Source organism: Protopterus annectens, chromosome 3.part0, assembly GCF_019279795.1.
Source record: "Protopterus annectens isolate FY-2018-M chromosome 3.part0, PAN1.0, whole genome shotgun sequence".
NCBI lineage: Eukaryota > Metazoa > Chordata > Ceratodontiformes > Protopteridae > Protopterus > Protopterus annectens.
This window is the reverse complement of record NC_056731.1, coordinates 570670320-570694969: the sequence shown is the minus strand read 5'-3', so window position 1 is coordinate 570694969 and position 24650 is coordinate 570670320.

Genomic DNA, 24650 nt, shown 5'->3' with positions numbered 1-24650 from the left:
CCCAGGCAACAACATTCCAATTCTCAAAGACCTCCTTCAATGATTTTCCAAAGAAGTATTATACATGGCGATGTGACTATAGATGATTTACTTGTAAACATTGAATCCCTTACTCTCTCTCTCTATTAACCTGTTTAGTTTCACTCAAGTAATCACCTCCTACACTCAAATTAGCAAACACAGCAGCAGGCATTCACTTCTAGACTGGATTCTTTTTTCCTTACCATCAAATATAAACACTTCGGGTGTCTCCCAGACAATATCAGTGACCATCTCTCTTACACAACAAACTAATCACACCCACAAACATACAGTATTAAAGCAAGTATGTTGACGCTCCTCTTTTAACAAAGACACCTTAATAAACTACCTCTTCCAGTACAACTAGAATACTCTAAAAACCTACTAAAAGAAGCTGTTACCAATTTCAATAAATCATTCCTTAACATACTGGGTTACCTCAAATAACAAAAAGAACCAGAAGAAACCCTGCTCTATGGCTCAACAAAGAAACCAAACAGCTCATGCTAAATAGAGATAGAGTCTGGAAGACATAATACAAAGATAGAAGACAAAAAAGTGGCATTTTTTAGATAACTTAGAAATCTATGTAAACAACAGGTCAAACTAGAATGCATCTTTCAATTACCTCAAGGCAAACATTGCAACAATCCCAAGCAATTCTGGACAACCAAAAAACACTACTATACCCTGGTCAAACCACCATCCCTTCTCCTACCACAAAGCAATGACACAGAATCCATGGTCACTCAAATCAACAAACACTTCATTCAATCTATCATCTCTCTACTAGAATCTAATTCACCTACCTATCTCTTTGTCCTGACAAACAATACTCACAGTACCTCTCTATTTTCTTTCCACTAAATATCTACCTCAGTTATCAAAAATTACCTTCAGAAACTGAAAACCACTGCACCAGCTGCTGAAAAACTCCCACCCAAGTACCTTAATTAAGCTGCCAATAACCTGGCATACCCCATGTCAATACTCATAAATAGATCTATTACAGACAACTATGTACCCACTATCTGTAAAAATATTTATTATACCACTTTACAAAGATGGATCAGCCACAGACCTCTCCAGCTACTGCACCATTGCAATTCTCTCTCCTCTGTCCAAAATCTTAGAAGGATGCATACAATTCCAACTCCTAACTCATCCCATAAACAACAAGCTACTCCTTCTACACAACATGGCTTTTGACAACATCACAGTACAACAAAATCTCTGCTTAGTTTCTCAGATTCCATAAATCCCAAAAGAAGCAGTAGTAACCTACTATCCTCCCTGTTCCTGGATCTGTCAAAAGCATTTGACACAGTATCCTACCAACTCCTAATCAATAAACCATCTTCCCTATCACACTGTCTCATTCAGCTCTTACCTAGTTCTGTAACTATCTCTCCAACAGACAACAGGTTGTAAAATGGAATCAGGATCTATCCCCCTTCCTCCTTGTTTCTGTTGGAGTATCACAAGGGTCAATTCTAGGCTCAATACTTTTCAATATTTTCACAAACAAACTGCACAAAGCCAAAAAAACTGCCACCTTAGTACAATATGCTGATAATGCCACCAACATCTGCTCCACCTCAACTGTTCCACTACTTCACCAAATAACTGAAGAATGCCCCCAGGATTCAATAAAGTCCATGTAGGCTCTGTGTAGAGCCTACATGGAATGTATTTGTGTCCCCATCAGCGGCACACCATACATATTAATTATGGTGTGGGCCTTAGAGAGGTCACAGCAATATGAATATTGAATCCGTGTAAGACCAACATTATGTTTGTGTTTTTGCTTGTGTGGTGCACAGATATATATCAGACATCCATTAGATATCTAAAGATAGAAACCGGATGTATTCAGGATTAATAAATTAGTTGTTTACTTATTTTTTTTTTGTTTCTTTTTGTTTTTTTTTTTTTTCTTTTTGTGCTTGTTTGCATGATGTGGTGTGTTGCTTAGTTAGGCATAGAGAAGCGTACTTAAAAAAGCAGTAGACATCTGCTAGACAGCTAAAATAGAAACTGGATGTATTCAATTGTTGTAGGCCTGTTGTGATTAGCAATGCACAAACCCGCACTGCACTATGTTTACAGGCAACTTTGCAGTATATTGGAAGATATTCCATTTCTCTTTACTATCCCAGTGGCTAGATAGGTTTAGTCATGATCTACAGCTTAATAGGTCCTGGGTTCAAATCCTGGCTAGTAATGCTTTTTATATATAGTGCTTTGAAGCTGTATCAGGTGATTGAAACATCGGTTGACTTTAAATTAAATAATTGTTACATTTAGAAACAGAAAAGATGCGCAATGCTAAGCAGCATTTAAATATGGTCAATGATCTTTTTCAGTCTGCGTGTTGCTAAGCTTTACTTAAACATAAGGATTGTGTAAGTTTGCACGATGCTAGGAGACACAGTGCATTTTGGAAAGTTACAGTATGACGTACAAGGGCAGGAATGCAGCCTATATAATGACCAGTGGGTGGGTACTTCACATCATTCCTTGGTGCCTGACCTTGACTTTGGGTATGGATGCTGGAGTTGGTAAAGGAGTGCATTTTAGGGCACAAAAGTGGGGTGTGCAAGAGTCCAGGGTTTTTATTGGACTCCTTGTATGACACCATGAACCCTGGCTGTTGCAGGGTGATTAGCAGCTCTCAGAGTGTAAGTTGGAAGCCTGAGATAATTTGGCCAAAGACCTTACCAGTGCAACTAGTATCCCCCATACTAGTGAGCAGTGTTGTTACCACTATGCTGACCTGAAACATAGGAAGAGGGGAACCATGGACACCTGGGTCCAACAGGCAAGGGCTGGGCACACCCCACAGATATGTAAATATGTTTTCCAGTAATTTATAAATATACAAGCCGAATCTGTCAGAACGGGTATGCATAATGGTTTGCTTCTCTTAACACAGCTGCAGAAGAGAGAGCTCACAATGTATACAAGGCATTTGGCCAGGATGAGGCAAGTGTGTGGTAAGTAAGAAAATCATCAAACTAATAACATAATGCATAACTTAATAATACAATAAAGTAAATACTGATTTTGCAGTCTTAACAGTCAGGTATGAAATACTTGGGACATCTTACATCTTTATTAATGTCATAAAAGTACTACACCAGTCAAACCCAACAGTTGCCAGTCAATAAATGCAATATAACTGGTGAAAAATGAGTTTCCGGTTCCAAGGAAAGAGACAGAAAATACCAAAACTGTCATTTATTGGTACATCAGGTTAAGCGCTTTCATCTCTCCTCCATAGACTTCTTCAGAACACCATTTATCAAACTAACAGCCTTTAAATAGTACTAATTAATTCAAATTATCCAATCCTGTGATACACCAATTTGATCTCATGAATATTAATTTCATGGATACTGAATGACTCATCCTAACATGGATTCTCATAACACAACAACCATTTAAAATCATGAAAATACATAGTAAATAACTAAACAGTTATATTACTGTTTACGCATGATGTAAAATTCATAATATTCAATAATAAAATTACATTATAAAATAAAAAAATAAAAACTTAAAAATGTTAAAAATACAACTTTTAGTTGTGTCTCACAATAAACACACAAAACTGTGGGAAACTTGTAGCTCGATGAGTATAATCAACTTGGAGCAACACCTTCCCGACTATTAATATTACTTTTTTCTTACCCATTCTAGGCCCTTAACAGGGGCTTGGTGGGAATACAATCATTTAATCTGGGGTAAGTGGCCTCATTTAATAATATTTGCCACTTCACTTCTTTTTCCCCCAATATACCTTTCATGTCACCTCCTCTAGGATTAAGCTTTACACACTCTACAATTGCAAACTTGAAAGTGTTACAAGTCTCACTATCCCTAATATGCCTATATAGGGCGTTATTAGTATCTTGCTTTCTTATACAATAAAGATAGTCATATATTCAGTTTCTTAACCTCCTCTCAGTTTTTCCTACGTAGACACACGGACATTTTGTACAGATGGCTAGATAAATCACAAGCTGGGTCTGACAGTTGCCCTTTTTGAGCCTTACTGTTGTTTTGTTTATATTATCTGTAGTGCGGGTGTGTTCCTCATATATGGCACAACACTGATTGTAGTGTCCACATTTGCTTGTACCTACAGAATTTGTATTGTTATTTCTATCACTATTTTGGATTTTTCTTTTTAAATTCATTCCAGTTTTGTATACAAAAAGGGGTTCAGTTCCCAATTTATTATGCACCCCCTCATCACACTGAAAAACATTCCAATTTTTATGTATAACACTTTTGACCTCATTTACATAAGGGTTGAACCCCAATATACAGGCCCTGTTATATTTCTTATTATTTTGATTACTATTAGAGGTCTCTTCATTCATTTCCATAGCCACACCCAATAAGGGTTTGTACTTTTTCCTCCATTCTCTTTTAACATACCCTGTAACATCACTAATAAGTTCATTGGGGTACCCCCTTTCTCTAAATATGTTTCCTATATGGTCAATTTCTTTAACCATCTCCGAATAGTCCGATGTCATCCGGACTGATCTTATACATTTCCCCTTAATTATACTTTTCTTTTGCTTCCATGGATGATTACTGGAAAATTCCAAGTATGTGTTACTAAAGGTATCTTTTCTATATATCTTTGACCTAAAACCTTTACCCGTAGTATAGATATATGTATCAAGATATGATATACCTCTTTTGTCACATTTGTGGGTAAATTTTAAGTATGGGCTGGAACTGTTAAGATATTCTAAAAATAATACTGTTTCGTCCATGGTACCAGTCAACAATATAAATATATCGTCCAAAAATCTGATGTAACAACTAATGAACTGGTACCATTGATTGGTGAACATATATTCATCCTCCCAATCTAACAGGACAAGGTTTGTAAACATTGGGGCACACACGGCCCCCATAGCAACACCTCGGTTCTGTCTGTAATGTTCACCATCATAATATATATAATTATTATCCAGTACAATACCCATAAATTCTTCCAATAAAACAACTTTCTCCCATTCCAATTGTGTATACCTCTGTATACTGTTAATAAACCTAGTTGTTCCATCTTCTCTAGGTATACAAGAAAATAGGTCAACCACATCAATTGTCAAAAATATGACACTATCTTTCCACAGGTGGGGTTTTATCCTGCTCAAAAATTCCCAAGAATCTTTGACAATGTGTGGGACCTTAATATAAATGGTTTTTAGCCATCTATCTATTACTTTTCCATAAGGAAAGGTCTTACTTTTACTACCTGAAATAATAGGTCGGAATGAAGGATCCTCCATATTTTTATGAATCTTGGGTATCCCCACTATTGTAGCCAATACTGGATGTTCTGCTTTTAAAAATTGATACATTTCTTTGTTTATTCTATTATCCATTAAATATTCCTCGAGGTATAAGTCAATTCTCCTATGGGCAATATTTATTTGGTTTATAGAAGAGATTTCATAATTCCCGGAATTATTTAATATTTGATACATTTTCTGTGCGTACTCATTTGCATCATATAACACAATTCCCCCTCCTTTGTCGGGGGTCATTATCCGTATATTGTGATTAGCACATATTTCATTAAAAACTGTTTGTTCTTTTCTACTTAAATTGTATTTGTATTTTTTAAATTATTATTATTATTATTAAATGCAGCCACTTACCCCGGATTAAATGATTGTATTCCCACCAAGCCCCTGTTAAGGGCCTAGAATGGGTAAGAAAAAAGTAATATTAATAGTAGGGAAGGTGTTGTTCCAAGTTGATTATACTCATCGAGCTACAAGTTTCCCACAGTTTTGTGTGTTTATTGTGAGACACAACTAAAAGTTGTATTTTTAACATTTTTAAGATTTTATTTTTTTATTTTATAATGTAATTTTATTATTGAATATTATGAATTTTACATCATGCGTAAACAGTAATATAACTATTTAGTTATTTTACTATGTATTTTCATGATTTTAAATGGTTGTTGTGTTATGAGAATCCATGTCAGGATGAGTCATTCAGTATCCATGAAATTAATATTCATGAGATCAAATTGATGTATCACAGGATTGGATAATTTGAATTAATTAGTACCATTTAAAGGCTGTTAGTTTGAGAAATGGTGTTCTGAAGAAGTCTATGGAGGATAGATGAAAGCGCTTAACCTGATGTACCAATAAACGACAGTTTTGGTATTTTCTGTCTCTTTCCTTGGAACCGGACACTCATTTTTCACCAATTATATCGCATTTATTGACTGGCAATCTTTATTAATGTGTCAGTGCATATCTGAAATAGTAAAGCAAGTTAAAGCAAGTAATCATGCAGTACTGTGTATAGCATAGCTTCCAACCATCAGTTACCCAGATTAAGAGTCACTGTTCTAGTCTGTTCATTGTCTGAAATATGCTGTAGGTTGTACTCAATGGTGTAAATGCCAGATTTGAAGCAACATTGATCAATATAGTTTAAAAGGAGATGGCGCTTTGATAACTAATTTTTCAAATGAAGTGTTCAGTATTCCTATAGTCACTGCTTATGAGTGTTAATCTGACACCAGACAAATGAGAAATGTGAAGTACTAAACAATGGGCCAACATATGTCATACATAACTGCAATGCAGTACCCAGATTAAGGGACAAACTTGTGTTCTGCACATTTTATCTGAAATATGCTGTAGTTTGCAGTTAATAAATGAATAGGGTAAATGTGTAAGATAGTGCAACTCCTACACTGTGGCGACCCCTAACCGGGAAAAGCCGAAAGACACAACAACAACAACAACAACAACAACAACAACCCTGTTATACTGTAACATGTGCTGCTGTTTACATTACTTCTCCCTCAAACTTTTACAGTACCATCAGGAAAAGGAAGAGGCCATGCTCTTGCTGCTGGTAAGCACAAAACTGTTTTGTCACAGACGTAGATTAAGTTCAATGTATTTGATAAAGTGTCATCCTAGGCCTGCTGGCTGAATTTATTTACTGTCTGCATGATTGCTAACTGTACAGATATTTTCTGACTGTACACAGTTTAGACTCATACCTATGCCTTGTTGGTGTGACCACGGCGATTGATTTGAGAATGCTGTCAGGACATCGTAGATTGCCATAATTGTCAACTATGCAAAGTTTTGCAGAATGTCAACAGTGTACATCATTTATGTTTTTCTCATGAGGTTCTTGTTTATAAAAATGTTATTTCCAAATAATTACAGATTTGGGAAAGAAAATAATGTTCTCATGTCCTACTATATGAGGTTGTAGGTTATACAAGTGTGTAATAGTGACTGGGTATCAAGATTTGAAACAACATACGTCAATAGAGCATTAAAGGAGATGATACTCTGATAATTTAAGGTTTTCAAACAAAATGTACAGTATTCCTGTACTCATTGCCTCTGTGTTCTAATCCAACAACAGTCAACTGACAAATGTGAAGTACTAAATAATGTGCCAACATATGTCAGAAATAAATGCAGTGCAATACCTAGATTAAGGGACAAGCTTGTGTCCTGCTCATTTTATCTGAAATATGCTGTGGATTTCACTCAGTAAATGAACAGGGTATACAGGTAAGTTAACAGAAGTCCTAGACAGCTATCCATGTGTGTAAAAGCCAGTAAACTGCAAAAGGAGATTGTGCTTTGATAATTACTTTTTTGAAATAAATTGCTCAGTATTCATGTAGTCACTGCTTGTGGGTTCTAATCTGAAACCAGACACAGTTTAGCATGTGTGTAAATGCATAATTTGACACAACATGAATCAATAAAAGTTTTAAAGGAGATAGTGGTCTGAAAATGTATTTTTAGAATAAAATGTTCAGTATTCCTGTAGTTACTGCTTGTGGGTTCTAACCCCCATTGCAGCCAACTGAGAAATGACCAGCTGTCTAGTGTAATTAGTGTACACGAACATTTCTCTCAACTGTCACGATTATTGCAGAATGTAATGACTACTGCCCCATATGTCTGGTCCTTTGATTTGCAGATATATTACATTACTTAGAATGTGAATTAATGGCAAATCTGTTATCAGAACACCTCGCTACTAATGTATGAGCACACTATGTAAATATATTTACTGCCGATGTGCTTTTGCACCCCCATTTTGTATGGCTTGGCCCATAATGACCAATGCTAACAGGTTGAGAGCTATGTATGTGCAACATCATCTATACAATAAGTAGTCAGTGTTCTCACAAGTAAAATCTAACATATCTAGAAGTATGTAGTAATAGTCTGTGTAGTTATATTATCTGTGAAGTTACTAATGTTCTTCTTTTCTCTCTCACCTCACCTCTTCTCTTCTTTTATGTATTAATTATATTTATTATTACAACTTGATATTATCATATTATTTGCAACTACCTCTTATGCTGGCCTTATGCATAATTTAAAAAAAACATTTATTTACGTTATTTATTTTTGTGTTCCTCATTATATTATTTTTAATTTGCTTCCATTACTCATCATTGTTTCATCTTATGTTATTAATTATGTTTGTTTGGTTATGTTTATTTTGCTTATGTTTATATTTAATTAACCACAGTGTGACAAGGTAGGCTAGTTTCCGGTGATCCACCTACTTTGGCTTCCCCGATCTAGTCCCAGCACATCTGGGCTGCAGTCCGGTGGCACTCCCTTTGCTGCCCTTGACCTACCTAGTCTATTGGGTAGTTCCACCCCACAGGCTGGGTGTGGTCCCTCCTCTGGGAGTGGAGGTGGAGGGGATGCTTTTGTCACCCGCAATGAACTGCAGGCATGGTGAGTGGGCTGCTGTCCCAAACTGCCGGTGCATGCCTACACTAGATGGAAAGCATGCTGTCTATCCTGGTGGGGCAGTCTGGTCCCAGGGACCAGTGTCAACCACTGTCTCCATAGGAGCAGTGAAGGTTCTGAGCTGATAGTCCCATGGGTGAGGATTTGAGTGACACTGCTACCATGTCTGACATCCATGGGACTGAGATTCCACAACACCCTCCCCAATCAAGATGTTCACATACCAACCCTGTCTGCTGTCTTGTCTGTCTTGTCTGTCTGCGAAAGCTTCCTGACCTTTCCAACTTACCTCTTCCACACATAACTATGTCCCTTCCCCAACATTTCACTCTCACCTTAAAAAGAAAATGGGCACCTGTCCCTCCAAAAAATATATTGGCCCATACATAGCTCGCCATTTTGCACGTGTCCACTGGACACACTTAATTTGGTCCAATTGGCCTGACAACACACTTATGTAGTTGTCACCCCTCTCTTTGGGGGTGACGGTCAAAATTCAGCTAAAAACTGTTAATGTGCACAGTTGCTGCTGTAGAAGAAATGGATAGTTATGGTTCTTTCCTCCACTCTTCCTGCACATACTTACCTTCCTTTCACTATGTTTCTCCCCCCTGCTTGCACCCCATTTCATCACTGTCCTATCACCCCATGTATCTTTTCTTTAAAGAAATTTTGTGTGATGCTGTGCAATGTACAGCATCCCTAAGCTAATCTAAATGGTGGTATATTGATATATGTATTTGTAACAGTAGTAATCACATTCAAAAATTATGCCTGTAACCTATTTCAAATCCAGGACCATTGCACCTGCAGAACAGTGAATCAAACCCAACAAACCTCAATGCCATTTGATTAGCACAGGTGTTTTAAGCAAAATATAAGACTTGTCACTTATCATCATTAGACTTGTTTAAACCATGCTGCGCATTGTGCCGTATCAAGCAAATCAGCTATGAGATTAATGGAAAAATAGGAGTGTAACTGGGAGTCTGGTAGAGAAAGACATCACTATAAAGCCATACACATAATAACAGATGTAATTGAAGTATGTAACAACAGGTAACTGTGTAATTATATCTACAACATGTAAGAATACACCTCCTATAATAGTGACTCAGTAGCTCAATCTGTTCAGTGGTTTAAAAGCATTAATTTTTAGTCCATATGGTCCTGGGTTCAAATATAGCTGAGTAGAGCATTTAAAATACATGTACGTGTACATCACCAGTATAAATTCTGATATGTATGACTGTCTCATCACCTACTTAACCATACAAAGCAGTATAGTTTGAATGCTTGCTTCTAAATAAGGGCAGTCAAAGGCCTACAGCTGGACCACATTTAATCTATTCCTATTACAACACTAGAAAGTGCATAGAATATCAGATCATGCATTAGTATGAATTCCTAGAAGATTTTGAAGTATGTAATTCATATGAGGCCCAGTAATATCATACTGCAGCCCACAATGATTTGCTAGTGTTATTAGTGAGAACCACAGCTGCACAAGTGACATACATATATGGAGGTTGTACTAGAAGCAAGGGTTGCCAGCACACACATTCCAGATGACTACCGTGACATAACACAACTTGGTAGTTATCCAAGTGGCTGACATAATGGTCACTGTACCCCCACCTTGTTGTAGGATGTGTCAAGCATGTTTCCTTAACATACTTACCTTAAACACAGACCTTACCTTTCCAGTGGGATGGGTTCCCTAAATCTGGCTCTGGCTGCACATCAAGGCTGCCACAGGTCACACAGTTATTCTTAAGTGTTGTTGTCCTGCACATTCTGCAGGCTCTCTAACTACACCTATTGCCTGCAGCAGCAGCTTCAGCCTGTTGCACACACATCTGTGTGTAACAAGCTGCTTCATACATTCTCTCTGTGCTGATGTAGTATCTTTACCCCAGTAATTTCCACCCTAACATATGAGGAAGGGGATAAAATCTACATTGAGGCCTCATATCTTGTTGAGAAGTTGCATGGGATTGGCTGATTATACTGCAAATCAGCTGTGTAGGCTGCATGTAGCATTCCTGAACCACAGATTGGTTCAGAGGCAATCACCTGCTAATGAGAGCCATCTTAAAAAAGGCAAACACATAACTAGGGTAACCATTGTGTATGAGAGTTAGTTTGTATGGTTAACTCATTTACACAGTACTCATATAGCTGTATCTTTCAACAGAGGAGTTTTGTACTCCATCAGTTATGTAACCATTTTGTTTTCAACATGATGCATATGTTTGAATAGACTTAAGGGGAATGGAGATTACATCAGTAAGCCTTTCTTAGGAATGTACTGATGACATGCCAGTGACCTCCAGCTGTGTTACACCTACAGAGGATGTAGAATACAACAAGTGTATAATGCTCTGTGTTAACTAGTTACACAAGTCGCCTGGATACTTCTTTTGTTAGCAGTTGTAGTAGTACCCTGCTATTTGGTTGGCACTGTTGTTAACATATGAGTTATGGGTGTGGACTTCCCTGGTATTGGGAACACTGCAATGGACCCCCGTGTTTGCTGTGTGATCATGTGTGAGTATCTGTCATGTCACAAACAGGAGAGAGTCATTATTGCTATTCTCCTAGTTGCTTCCACAACCTTTGTATGTTTGGCATACTGTGGAACATGAGATGTTTAATCAAGTGGGGAATACTAATAGGCTTTCTTTATTGCTGCATCTCTATGTACTGTCCTCCCATGTATGTGATCCAGACGTGTTCTCATGTATTTGTATTTTAGGAGATATCATGCATGCTAGATGCCATGCACATTTCACTGAAGCAGAAAATGGCCTTATTATTGAGGCTTGAGACAACACTACCAAGTCCTGCTGTCCAGATGGAGGGTAAATAAGCAAGAGCATGCAGCCATGTGGGATAAACTGGTGCACAACATGAATGTTGTGGGTCACCAGAATTGCACATATGAGCAGGTGTGACATTATGCCACCAACATGATTAACTTGGCACTCAGAAGTGCAGCGGATGTGGCCATGGATTGCCAGGTCACTGTTGGTGTGCCTGCAGCAAAACAACCTCTGTCAGCCATTGAAAAATTCCTGGTGAACCTTGCAACACAGGACAGCTCCCAAGCATCCATCAGCCAATATGTTGTGGATGTAGGTTCAACTGTTTCCACTCAAGAGGAGCATCCAGGTATGCTTAGTTGGATCAGTATTGGAATACTGTAGCAGTCAGCATGTCAGGGTGCACATAGTTTTACATGGGTGTCAGGTGCTTTATGGAGGGGGGGTTAGCTGTAGTTTTAAGCTGAAGCACAGATTGTGACCCACAAGCCTGTTAACATAGCAGCTACTGTAAATGTAAGATATTTAAACGTCACAGTAAGATGCTGTCCCGTTTGATTCTCAGCTAGAGCGTCTTCTGCATGGAGACATGCGTGAATGGGCATACCTTCGTTGAAGGTTGTGTGTCAGGGCTGGTAACTTGGCACATAAAAATCCCTACCAATCATTAGCGGACCAGAGTTCTGCTGCGGCGACCCCTAACCGGGAAAAGCCGAAAGATACAACAACAACAACAACAACCCTGTTATACTGTAACATGTGCTGCTGTTTACATTACCTCTCCCTCAAACTTTTACAGTGCCATCAGGAAGAGGAAGAAGCCATGCTCTTGCTGCTGGTAAGCACAAAACTGTTTTGTCACAGACGTAGATTAAGTTCAATGTATTTGATAAAGTGTCATCCTAGGGGCCTGTTGACTGAATTTATTTACTGTCTGCATGATTGCTAACTGCACAGATATTTTCTGACTGTACACAGTTTAGACTCATACCTATGCCTTGTTGGTGTGACCACGGCGATTGATTCGAGAATGCTGTCAGGACATCGTAGATTGCCATAATTGTCAACTATGCAAAGTTTAGCAGAATGTCAGCAGTGTACATCATTTATGTTTTTCTCATGAGGTTCTTGTTTATAAAAATGTTATTTCCAAATAATTACATATTTGGGATAGAAAATAATGTTCTCATGTCCTACTATATGAGGTTGTGGGTTATACAAGTGTGTAATAGTGACTGCAGTGTATACAGATTAACATATATTGCAACATAGTCCTGCAGAGCATCATAGTGCAGGTATTAATGTAATGCTTTCCCCTTTTTATCACAGGTAACCAGGGAGGTTGGCCTTTGTCCCCTTTACAACCTGATGTCAGTGGCTCTTCAGACTCTAAGAATGACAGTGGCCAAAGTAAGGCACAGATGGGCCTTGCATGGGCTGAATCTGACACAGAGGTTGACACTCCTCATCTGCCCTCATTATCACAGTACACAGCCAGTATGCCTATGCATACCCAGTCCACTGTGGCCACAGATATTGAAAAGTTGGAGAGTAGGGACATTGAACAGGGAAGGGTGGCTACTGTGGCTGCAGTGACTGTCAACACTGGCCATAGCCAAACAGCTGGTGAGGTTCTATGCAGCCAGATTAATAGGGGTGCTCATAGAAAGGCTGCTGTTCCTCCACCATCTGTTGCAGGTGTCTCATCTCGTGTCATTCAGCATATGTTTAGGGCCATCATGGAGGCATAGGCATGTTCAGAAAGGAACTCTAGATGAATGCTCAGGGTTATGGATGCAGTCTGACATCCGTGACTGCCTCCACTGTGTCACTGATACCCTGGAATGGTTGACTAACACAGTGGAAAGATCATCCATCGCACTCACACTCCCACGAAGTAAAACAACAGTGTCTCAAACAATGTATAAACACAAAACCAGATGAGTTCCGAACCAGCTGGCGACTGAACTGCACAGTAACAAATTCCAAGAACCAAAATCTCGAAATATAATCCAAAAATAAGCACTTTATTTAAGCTCAATCCAACAGGCTTTTCGTCGGGACCAACCCTACTGCTTCAGATTGAACAATTTCAAATTAATCACATGATTTAAATACAAACTTTAAAATCACATGGTTCCTGTATTAGTTTGGAACCACTAACCTTCATGCTTATGCTAAGCACTTTAAAAATCCAACAATAATGGAAATAAATAAAATGAAATAAAATAAAATAACAGTTTCACCTAGCATCTAAACAGATTTTAAACCTTAGTATTAATATGTTTCCCAAACGACAACTTTAAAATGCTTTAAAACGGGATCACATCATGGTATACATGCTTTTGTAACAAATAAACCACAGCGTTTGTAAGTCCTCCTACAACGATGTATAAAATATTGTCATTTGAAAAGAAAAGAAACACTCACATATGGAAATAAATAAAAATGAAAATGAAAATGAAAAAAGAATGACCTAGTTTCATCTGGCTCTTTTACACAAACACTCGTGTCATTTGTAATGTCATTTTTAGAGCCTGATGAAACTCTAAAAGCAACAGAAGGGCCACCACTAACATGCCCTCCATTGCCTGACCCATAGGTCTCCAATGCCTGTTGAGAGCTCAAGACCTCATCCAACCGAGATGAAAGACTATTAACCTATGAATGCTCAGGGTTATGGATGCAGCACAGTCTGACATCCGTGACTACCTCCACTGTGTCACTGATACCCTGGAATGGTTGACTAACACAGTGGAAAGATGTTGGCCTGAGACAGATCACACACTATCTGCCTTGGAATGCATGTTGTCTGTAATGGAATGTCGGGTTGGAGTTGAGCATCGGCCTCATGGACATCTACATCTACATCTGCTGAGAGTCAACATGGCCATGCAGAATCATGCTCCTGTAGTGGCAGTATATCCAGTGCTCCAGAGGAAAGTGTGCTGTCCACACCCAGACATGATAGGCCATGAGTTCATGATCCTATGCATTCCTGTGAAGGACACTTTCCCAGCAGACAGCAGTCACCCTAATGTAGTAGCACAGCATCTGACCTTGGACATTGAGGTGCCAGTGCAACTCCTGGCAGAGCCAGTTCACATGGAATACTGTTATTTGTTTTCATTATACTGTGTTTTACTTGTATTATGCTCTTAACTGCATATTAAAACTTGGAAAGAGACCACAGCTCTGTCTCTTGTGAGTCAGAAAGAATTTTCTCCCACCCTCGTACCCTATTACTGTTGTGTTCTTAACACCACTGTCTTCCTAGCTGCCTGCCCCTTATGTTAATTTGACCATATGTCTTGTTCCCTTTCCCCTTTCACTGGGTGGTGTGAGTAAGCACAAGATTATCATTTTATGGAATCATTCCCCTTCAACTATTTAAATTTATTGGTCACCCTACTGTATTCCATAGTACCATAAAATAAAAGTGCCCACCCCTTTCAGTCTATCTTGGTCTTTTAAAAATAGTGTCCCTCCACTAAAACTTAACTTTTTAGACAACTAAAACTTAGGTTACACACTTTGATATCTAACTGCTTAGTGCACACTGCAGTGTTTAGGATAAACCTTTTTTTCTCATATTACCTTTAAGCATTTATTGCAAGACCACAAGTTATTGCAGAGCCCACATTCTGCCTCTCAGTAGTCATCTTGGGATCAGTGCTTCTGTTTTCTCCTGGTGAGAGAAGGAGTACAGGGACATTATTTTCTGGAGACTGATGATCACCAGAAAGACGTATGACTGCTTTATAGGTGACAGCTTGGAATCTGTCCTTATATTCTGATCCTAGTGAGAGAAGGAGCAGAGTGCATTGATTCCTGACTGTTTCTGGTTGGAGAGTGAGTGCCTGTGCTTAATGTACCTGATTGGTCTGGTTGCTGTTCGAGGCATCTACCAGAAAAAGGCTACAAGCCTACAGATTTCATCCGGGACAAGACTGTGGATCACCAAACAGGCCGTGGCCTGCATCTTTCCTTGGGATTGGGGCTAACATTTTACTTCTGTTGAGAGAAGAAGCAAAGGAACATTGTATCCTACCATAGTGAAGCTGTGGTGAGACCAGCAATATTGGTAGGCAAGCAGTAGCCATTCAGGCGACTCCCCTTTTTCATCATTCTTGACAAGCCAATTCTTTGTTTTCAGTAAGTACTGCTTGATTTGTTTCTAACTTCAGAATATCTGCTTAAATACCTCATTCTTAAATATTCAGGATCTATGTATTAGTTTCCCCTCAAGTGTTTGACAGTTCTCTGTACAGATCCAGACACCTTGAGTGACACTTTTCCTGCAAAAACAGAATTGAAATTTCTCCAATGTCTAGTTGCACACAGGACAACTAGTTTGCAGTGAAAAGTACTCTCCATATGGTTGCAAACCGGATACTCCTAACAGTGACTGATATTCTCACACCAACTGTCTAATCAATAAAAAAGGTCTGTTGCCATGGATATGAGCTTTTCTACTATCTCTGTTACCAGCTTTGGTGGATATGGGCATCCTGAGGCAATGTAGAAATTGCCTCATGTTTAATGACAACCAGTTAATTCTCAAACAAACTAATATGGTATGTGAGAGATGCATTTACACAATGTCACTGGAGGCAAAGCTCTCACATGTACATTATTGTAATGTCAATAAGGTTGTCAGTAGTACACATGCTGCACCCATCACGCACAATTCAAAGCAGACATATAGACCCACATATGCTGAGGCACTTACATCTAACCTTCCTAAACCACAAAGACTTATTAGTCAAAGTACACATAACAAATACCCTCAACAGCCCCAAATGTGCACTTTCAAACCAACACCCACATCAACACATAGAGCTACATCTCATGGAGCCTCTATCTCTAAGCCCATAAGGCAAGTCACCACACTATCCAACATTCTAGTCATTGGAGACTCCACTGCGAGACACACTGATGTCCCTTTCACCAGGTTGAGTAAGGAGAAAGTTATGGTCAGTTGCTCATTAGGGGCTAGGATCTGCCACATTATGCATGCATGACTTAGTCATAGTCCATGTGGAAATAAATTACCTGAGACATTCCTCTCTAGACTATATGAAGAGAGACATCATGGAGCTCTCAGAATATGTGTCTTAGGCTGGTATGAGCATAGCATTGAGCATCATTTTACCTTCTCCAAGGATGATGTCACAATACAAGCAGAAGATGACTGACTTTAATAATTGGCTTAGTTTCTGGTGTCATTCTAAGGAGGTGCAATATTTGTCAGCATGGAAAGAGATGGTCAACAGACCATGCTGCTTTGCCAGGGATGGTCTGCACCTGTCCCCTCCTGGGTTTCGAATATTAGCAAAATATTGTCGTCCCCCATAGTGCCTTATTTAGGCAGTGCCAAACTGAAAGTACTTCCAACATAGCAAATCAAAAACAAGAAAATCTAAAGGTATTACTGCTCAATGCTAGGAGTCTAAACAAAATACTCCACTCCCTAGAATCACTCTTTATCCTATAAAATGCTGATGCCTGTGTGGTCACTGAGGTTATAATGCCTTCCATACATTTAGGCCAGCAACTTCGCAGGCAGGGACTAAATGTGGAGGTGTCTCTATTTACATAAAAAAAATATACTTCAAGGCTGGTCAAACAGGACAATGCACTTGAGCTGCTCTGTGTTCAAATCACCATAGGTAAAATCCAATACCACTTCCTTGCAAGCTATAGGTCCCCATATATGACCCAGGAAACCCATACCATGTATTTAAACTTATTAGAAACACTGGCCATCCAACCCAACATCATATTCATGGGTGATTTTAATTATCCCACTATTAACTGTGAATGTTATATGACACCAAACGTACATGCACAGAGATTCCTGGATTTTGTAAACACAAACTCCCTGGACCAGATAGTCAATACACCAACAAGGGGTGCAACCATACTGGATCTGGTCCTCACTAATATGGGATACTGCTGCACATCCCCTACTGTAATGCCTTCCCTAGTAAGGTCAGAGCACAAAATGGTCTCATTTGAAGTAAAAATAAAACCTGGGCCCCAAGCTAAACCTGGAATATTCAAGAACTATTCTAAGGCTAACCTCCTGCTATTAAGTGAGAACCTGGCAACATTTCAAGCCCCCATAAATGCTGAGAACACTTCTGCCTATGCAGAACTGTTCAAAGAAACCCTGTACAAGCATGTTAATAGCTGCATAGAGGCAGCTGTACCCAACAGGAAGATGTACAGAACTAACTCAAAAAACAAGCCACTCTGGTGGAAACACAAAATCAATCATCTGTATAACAGGAGGAAGAACATCATGGCAAAAATCAGGAGGTACAGCCCCAGCAGAATACAAATACTCTCATTAAACTAAACAAATAACTCAGAGGACAAATAAAGTCTACCAAAGCCAAATTTGAGGTAAGTTTGGCTTCCCAGGCCAAGTACAATCACAAAGCATTCTTTAGCTATGTCCACAACCTCAAAGGTAATACACAGTTCTGTGCAGAGTTCATTGTAAATGGAGCCACCCATACTGAGCCAGAACATATAGCAAACCTCCTGGCTGATAAATTCATCTCCAACTTTACTTCTCTCTCCCCCTCAACCTTCTCTCAGGAAATATCATCAAATATAACTCCCCCTATAATCACTAGGGAACAGGTCCTTAATGCTCTCTCTAAGACCAAGAACACTGCATCAATGGGCCCAGACAATATCCCAGGATGCCTTCTAAATAGCATGAAACATAGCCAATCAAGGCCTCTGGAATTACTATTTAACTGTAGCTTCCAAGCAGGCTTCATGCCTTATGACTGGAGAAAGGCAACAGTCATTCCTCTGCACAAAGGTGTGTCATCTACAGACCCAGAAAACTACAGACCCATAAGTATCACTAGTTTTATATGTAAAGCCATGGAAAGAATGATCATGAAGATGATCAATAGAGATATAGTAAACCTCCAGACACTGGACCCAACCCAGTTTGGTTTTGTCAAGGGCAGACCATGTCTACTCAACCTGGTGGACTTCTTTGAGAAGGTCACCAAAGCAATGGATGAGGGCAAAATCATTCACACTGCCTATCTTGACCTGACCAAGACATTTGACACAATACCCCACTTGGGCATTGATGACAAACTCAAAAGGTTAGGTACAAACCCATAGGTCACCCAGTGGATAGACAACTGGCTTACAGGCAAGACCCAGGAAGTTATAACTGTGGAGTCCACCTCTACAAAGAGGCCAGTCACAAGTGGAGTCTGTCAGGGATCAGTCCTTGGACTGCTCCTTTTTGTCATTTACTTCTCATAAGTCAAGGCCAATGTCAGTGGTCTCTGGCTGACTAAATTTGCAGATGATTGCAAATTAGGAGCTGTCAATGAATCTTACACTGACACAAATGTTCTACAGGAGGGGCTGACACAGGCAAACAACTGGTGCCAGAGCCATGGACTAAAACTAAATGCCAAGAAATGCACAATAGCATCCTTTGGGGAGTCATCCATCCCTGGTAACTATCATATTGACAACACACCCCTTAGAGTTGACCCAGTAGTCAGTGACTTTAGGAAACACATATATAGTAATCTAGCCTTTGATCATCACGTGTCTACAGTGGTGAGGAAATCATTCTATGTTGTGCAACTTATAAACAAAGGTGTGGCATCTCAGTCCAAGGAAGTCATTGTTCCACTGTAGTCAGCATTTATCAGACCTATCATTGAGTACAATGCCCCCTTTGGTATGTACCTAACCAGGCATATCCAACAATTGGAATGTCCACAGAGGTTCCTCATTAAAAGAATATGGGGCATAAGTAATATGTCCTGTGCAGACCACCTCAAGGCCCTACCCATGTATTCTGTCTTCTAAAACCTTTTGTGGGGAGATCTTTGCCTAGCATATAGGGCATTGCCAGACCCCACTCTGATGGACCTCCTGCATATCCATAAAACAAACAGCACCAGAATTACCCATTCTAAAGACTTAAACCTTGCCTTTGATATAAATAGGACCTGCTGGAGAGATAAGTATATATCCCAGAGACTACCCCATCTATGGAACAGGCTCCCCATCCATGTGAAGCAGAGTTCCTCCCTAACCCAATTCAAGTACAACTTGGACAATTGGATAGGAAACCAGAAATTCATCCCTGGTTTGGCACCTATGTCTCTAATGGACACAGGTAACCTGTAAATGGTTCATCTCCCAGGCCCATGCTTACACTTATCAAGGGTAGCAGAACTTGTCAGAGATTTGGGATGCATGGCTAAGCTTAAAAAGGGTCTCATGGTTGTTAGCCTAGTAAAAACCTGTGCACCTATGAACATGTTCTGGGGTGGAGATGATGAACTGCAGCTCTACCATGCACAGCTCACAGCTGTCCAACATACAGACATGTAGGGCTAGCACTGAGCTAGGCTGTGTTCACGCAGACACTCACACACCACTGTCACATTCCAGTCACCTACAAAATTACATCACATTTCCATGGTCCATCTTGCCTGTTAGGTCTCTAGCACCCCCGCACAACACCCCGTGCAAATAATGATACCTGTATCACATCCTTATCATCTTTCTGAAGGATGCAGGGAAATAAAGCTATGTGTCTGATACACAGTGTGACTATCTACATTAATATGAATTTGTTTCATCCAATGTTGCTTTTGACGTGCCACTTGCACTGGTCTATTTCAAAATTTGTACTTTGCCATTTATATTAACTATATCATAATAATGTGTGTACATTACGATGTATGCTGTTGTAATGGCTATGTAGTCACACAATGACTGGTGTTACATGGAAGTGTTTACATTTCACTTTCAGGATTGTGTAGGGCACACCTATGGGTACACATCTACAATCAACCCATCAATGTCAGAGCACAGAATGAATGTCAGCACAGAAGACATATGTCATCAGAAAGGTAACACAGTATAGGTTCCAGGGTTCATAATTTCATATGTGTTTAATATGGTAACAAACACAGGGGCTTCTTTAAGCCTAGCCATGCATCCATAAACACTGTCAAGGCCTGAAACCATTGATATGTGTAAGCAGGGTTTTGGAGATGAAACATCTACAAGATGGGGCATGGGGGTTGAACCATCCATAGTTTCCCCTGTGTCCATCAGAGACATTGGCTTACAAGCAGGTATGATTGTCCTGTTCCCCATCCAACTGTGTAACTTGCACTTGATTTGCATTAGGGTAATACTCTGCTTCACATGGATGGGGAGCCTGTTCCATATAGGGTGTAGTCTCTGGGTAACATACCTGTCTCTCTAGCATGCTTTATATATCTTACAGGCAAAGTGTAGGTATATAGGACAGGTAATTCTGGTGCTATTTGTTTCATGGATATGCATGAGGTCCACAGTGGGGTCTGACACTCCCCTGTATTGCAGGCATACACCTCCACTCCAAAGCATGTAGGAGACAGAATACATGGAAAGGGCCTTGACGTAGTCTGCATAGGACATGTTACATACACCATGTATTGCTGTACTGAGGAACCTCTGTGGATGTTACAGTTGTTGGATATGCCTGGCTAGTTACATACCAAAGGTGGCATTGGACTAATTATAGGTCTGATGAATGCCGATTACAGTGGAACAATGGCTTCCTTGGATTTACATGCCATACCTTTGTTTATAGGTTGCACAGCATAGAATGATGTCCACAATATTACAGACATTTGACAGTTAAAGGCTAGATCACTATCTGTGTCCATAAGTCACTGACTACCCAGTCAACTGTTCGAGGTGTGCTGGTAATATGATAGTTAACAGGGGTGGATGACTTCCCAAAGGACAGTATTATGCATTTCTTGGTATTTAGTTCTTATCACTGACAACAACTGCATGTCTGTGTCAGCCCCTCCTGGAGAATATTTGTGTCAGAGTGGGATTAAATGACAGCTCCTCATTTGCATGATATCTGTGATAACTAGAATGTTGGAGTGTATGTCGGCTTGACTTATGGGTTTATAGGTCGGTCCTCCATGAGATGTCACTCTATGTGTTGATATGTCTGTTTTCACAGAGTGCATATGGGGCTGTTGAGGGTATTTGTTATTTGACTTTCTCTACAAGGTGCTTGTGATTTATGTAGGTTATATGTCAGTGCCTCAGCTCCTGTCTGTTTGGATTTTGTGTGATGGGTGCGGTGTGTGTACCGCTGACTACCTTATTGAAATTAGGAGTACTTTTATGTGAGAGCTCCAGTGACATTGTGTGCATACATCTCCCAGATACCATATTAGTTTGTTTGATTATGAAGTGGCTGTCAGTAAACATGGGGCCTCAGGATGCCCATATCCACCAGGGTGGTAAAGGTCACAGTGGGAATCCTCATATCCATGGCAACAGATCCTTTATTATTGATTATACAGTTGCATTGAGAATATCACTCGTGGTATTAATGAAATGCTCCTTGCTATGGCAAGCTTTATTACAAATGACCAAATATATAACGTCTACTTATAAATTGATAAAAGATATCAAATTTCATAATGACCTTCTCATATCGAAATATTGGAAAGAAAAACTATCTTTGGTTGAAGTTAGTAAATTCATAAATGCAATGAAATTAACAAAAAAATCAATTTCCCTTCAGAAGTTAACCTTTACTCAACTTATGATATATAATAATGCATACTATACATGCATTAGCTTGTATAAATTCAATTCCAAGAATTTCCCCAAATGTCCATATTGTAAAGGCGAAGTGGCGGACCTCCTGCATATGTTTTGGAGCTGCAAATGTATATATAAACTTTGGAATTCCCTAAGACTACAATTGCAGAAGATGGGATATCAGAATTCAACGCTATCTTGGGAATTTACAATATAACACATGCCTCCAAATAATATACCTAGATCCCAGGTGATTGTACTTATTAATATTTTCTTATTGATGAAGCTCTATATAGCTACAAATTGGTTGAACCCAATGCAAACGTCTTGGGACAATTTCAGGATCTTAGCGATAAGACATATATTAGCTCATAAACATGTTATCAGTAACCAAAATAAACGTCCAAATAACCTAAAGATCTGGGAACAAATTTTTTTACATTATATTAGTGTAAACTAGTGAAATCAGGATATCTCACTATTACTTTACTTTAAACCAGAAAGTAATACTTTTAGAACAACCTTAAAAATTGTATGGAAATATATTTAGATGGGAACTGTGTGGATATCTTACTCAAATGGTGAAAGCATTTATGTAAATATTGTATATTGTATTTTAATGTTTGTTAGATAGTGTCTAGAAATTATTTCTGTGTTTTCTCTTTTCTGTTTAAATCTATATGAAGAAGTTAAAAATAATAAAGATTTATTATTGAAAAAAAAAAAGAGAATATCACTCGTCACAGGTATCTGTTCTGCAACTATGGGGACAAAGCTTGACACTGCATGCTGGTTGTCCTGTGTGTAATTCGGTATTGGAGTTAATGCCATCATGTTATCTGAGAAAAATGTCAACCAACGTGTCTGAGTTTGTACAGAGCACCACCAAACTGATACATACACCATGTAAAGATAAGGATGCAGTATTTAGGCAGTTATTCTGAAGCTGCACACGAATCCAGCAGTGCATACTGAAAACAAGCAATTACCTTGTGAAGAATGCTGAAAAGAGATGATTCACCTAAACTGCTGCCGCCTGGCTACTACTACTGCTAGTATCAACATGGCCTCACTCTGGTGGGATACAAACTCCCTATTGTTTGTCTCTCACTAAAAGCAAAATGTTAGCACCAAGCTCAAGATAAAAAGCAGGACACAGCCTGTTTGTTGACCCACAAATACTTGTCCCACATGATACAAGGTTCTGTAGGCTTGTTGTAGCCCTTTCCAGGTAGATGCCTTCATTAGCTACCAGACCAATCATTTGACATTTGCATATATTATGCCTTGAGTTCTGAGGGTCTTAGCGTTTGAATAGGGTACCTATCTGATGGTGATTAGGAGCACAGCTGGTGCATCACAATATGAGGTTAAGTGTCAGGTGACATATATGTCAAATGTTGCTCTAGGAAGCTCCACAGCTGCAGTGATCCATGTTAGGTAATAGTTTTACAGCAAATCATGCAGCCTACCCTTCAACACCATAATGGTGATGATCTATGTGACATAGATGTGAGGCCTACTGCAGAGGGGTGGCCACCTTTGGACAATGTCTCTGTCCCTCTCACATACCCTGGGTACGTCATGCTATAAATTTATGTTCCTGGAACACTAAACTGTGTTTCCAGATCATATCATACAAGATCTATTTTTTGTCTGGTTGTTTGACAGACGTTGTAGACTTCCACTGTAAATTGCTCAATATTCCAGCTCAATGGTTTAAAGCTTTTGTTCTGGGATGAAAGCGCTAAACCATTGAGCTGGAATATTGTGGAATTTTATTTTATACTCAACATTGAACTGCAGTATTGTGGAGTTTTATCTGGACTATACTATTCATTGGAATATTGTGGAGTTTTTATCTGAATTGGAGTTTTAATAAAGTGGACTGGTATATCACTCTGGCTGATGGTTTGCTTTTTTAGTTAACATTATAGATGCTATTTTAATTTTTTTTTCTGTTAAGCATGTTTATGCAATGCAGCACATAGCTCAAACATGAAAATTATTAAAATCAATTATTATTAATTGTACTTATCTCTTTCCGTTTACAAACATCCACAATGTATGCATTGCACATGTATGTGATCTATTATTTTAAGGGGAGTTATATCCATATTTGTGGACTTTTACATCCCCTTCTGTCAGTGTAGACTCCTGTATGCAGAAATTTTCTGTGTACACTATGAACATAGACACGAAGCCTACACAGATACCTTTTGCTGTGTTGGATTGCTCCACCTGCCTCATTTGCATAAGATTCACCTGCTTAAGCAGAAATTTGCATTGCACAGAAGCTTCCCTGTTTGCACATGCTTGTGTACTGCTAAGCAAAGCTTACTGAATTTACCGAATCTAAAAATGTTTGCTC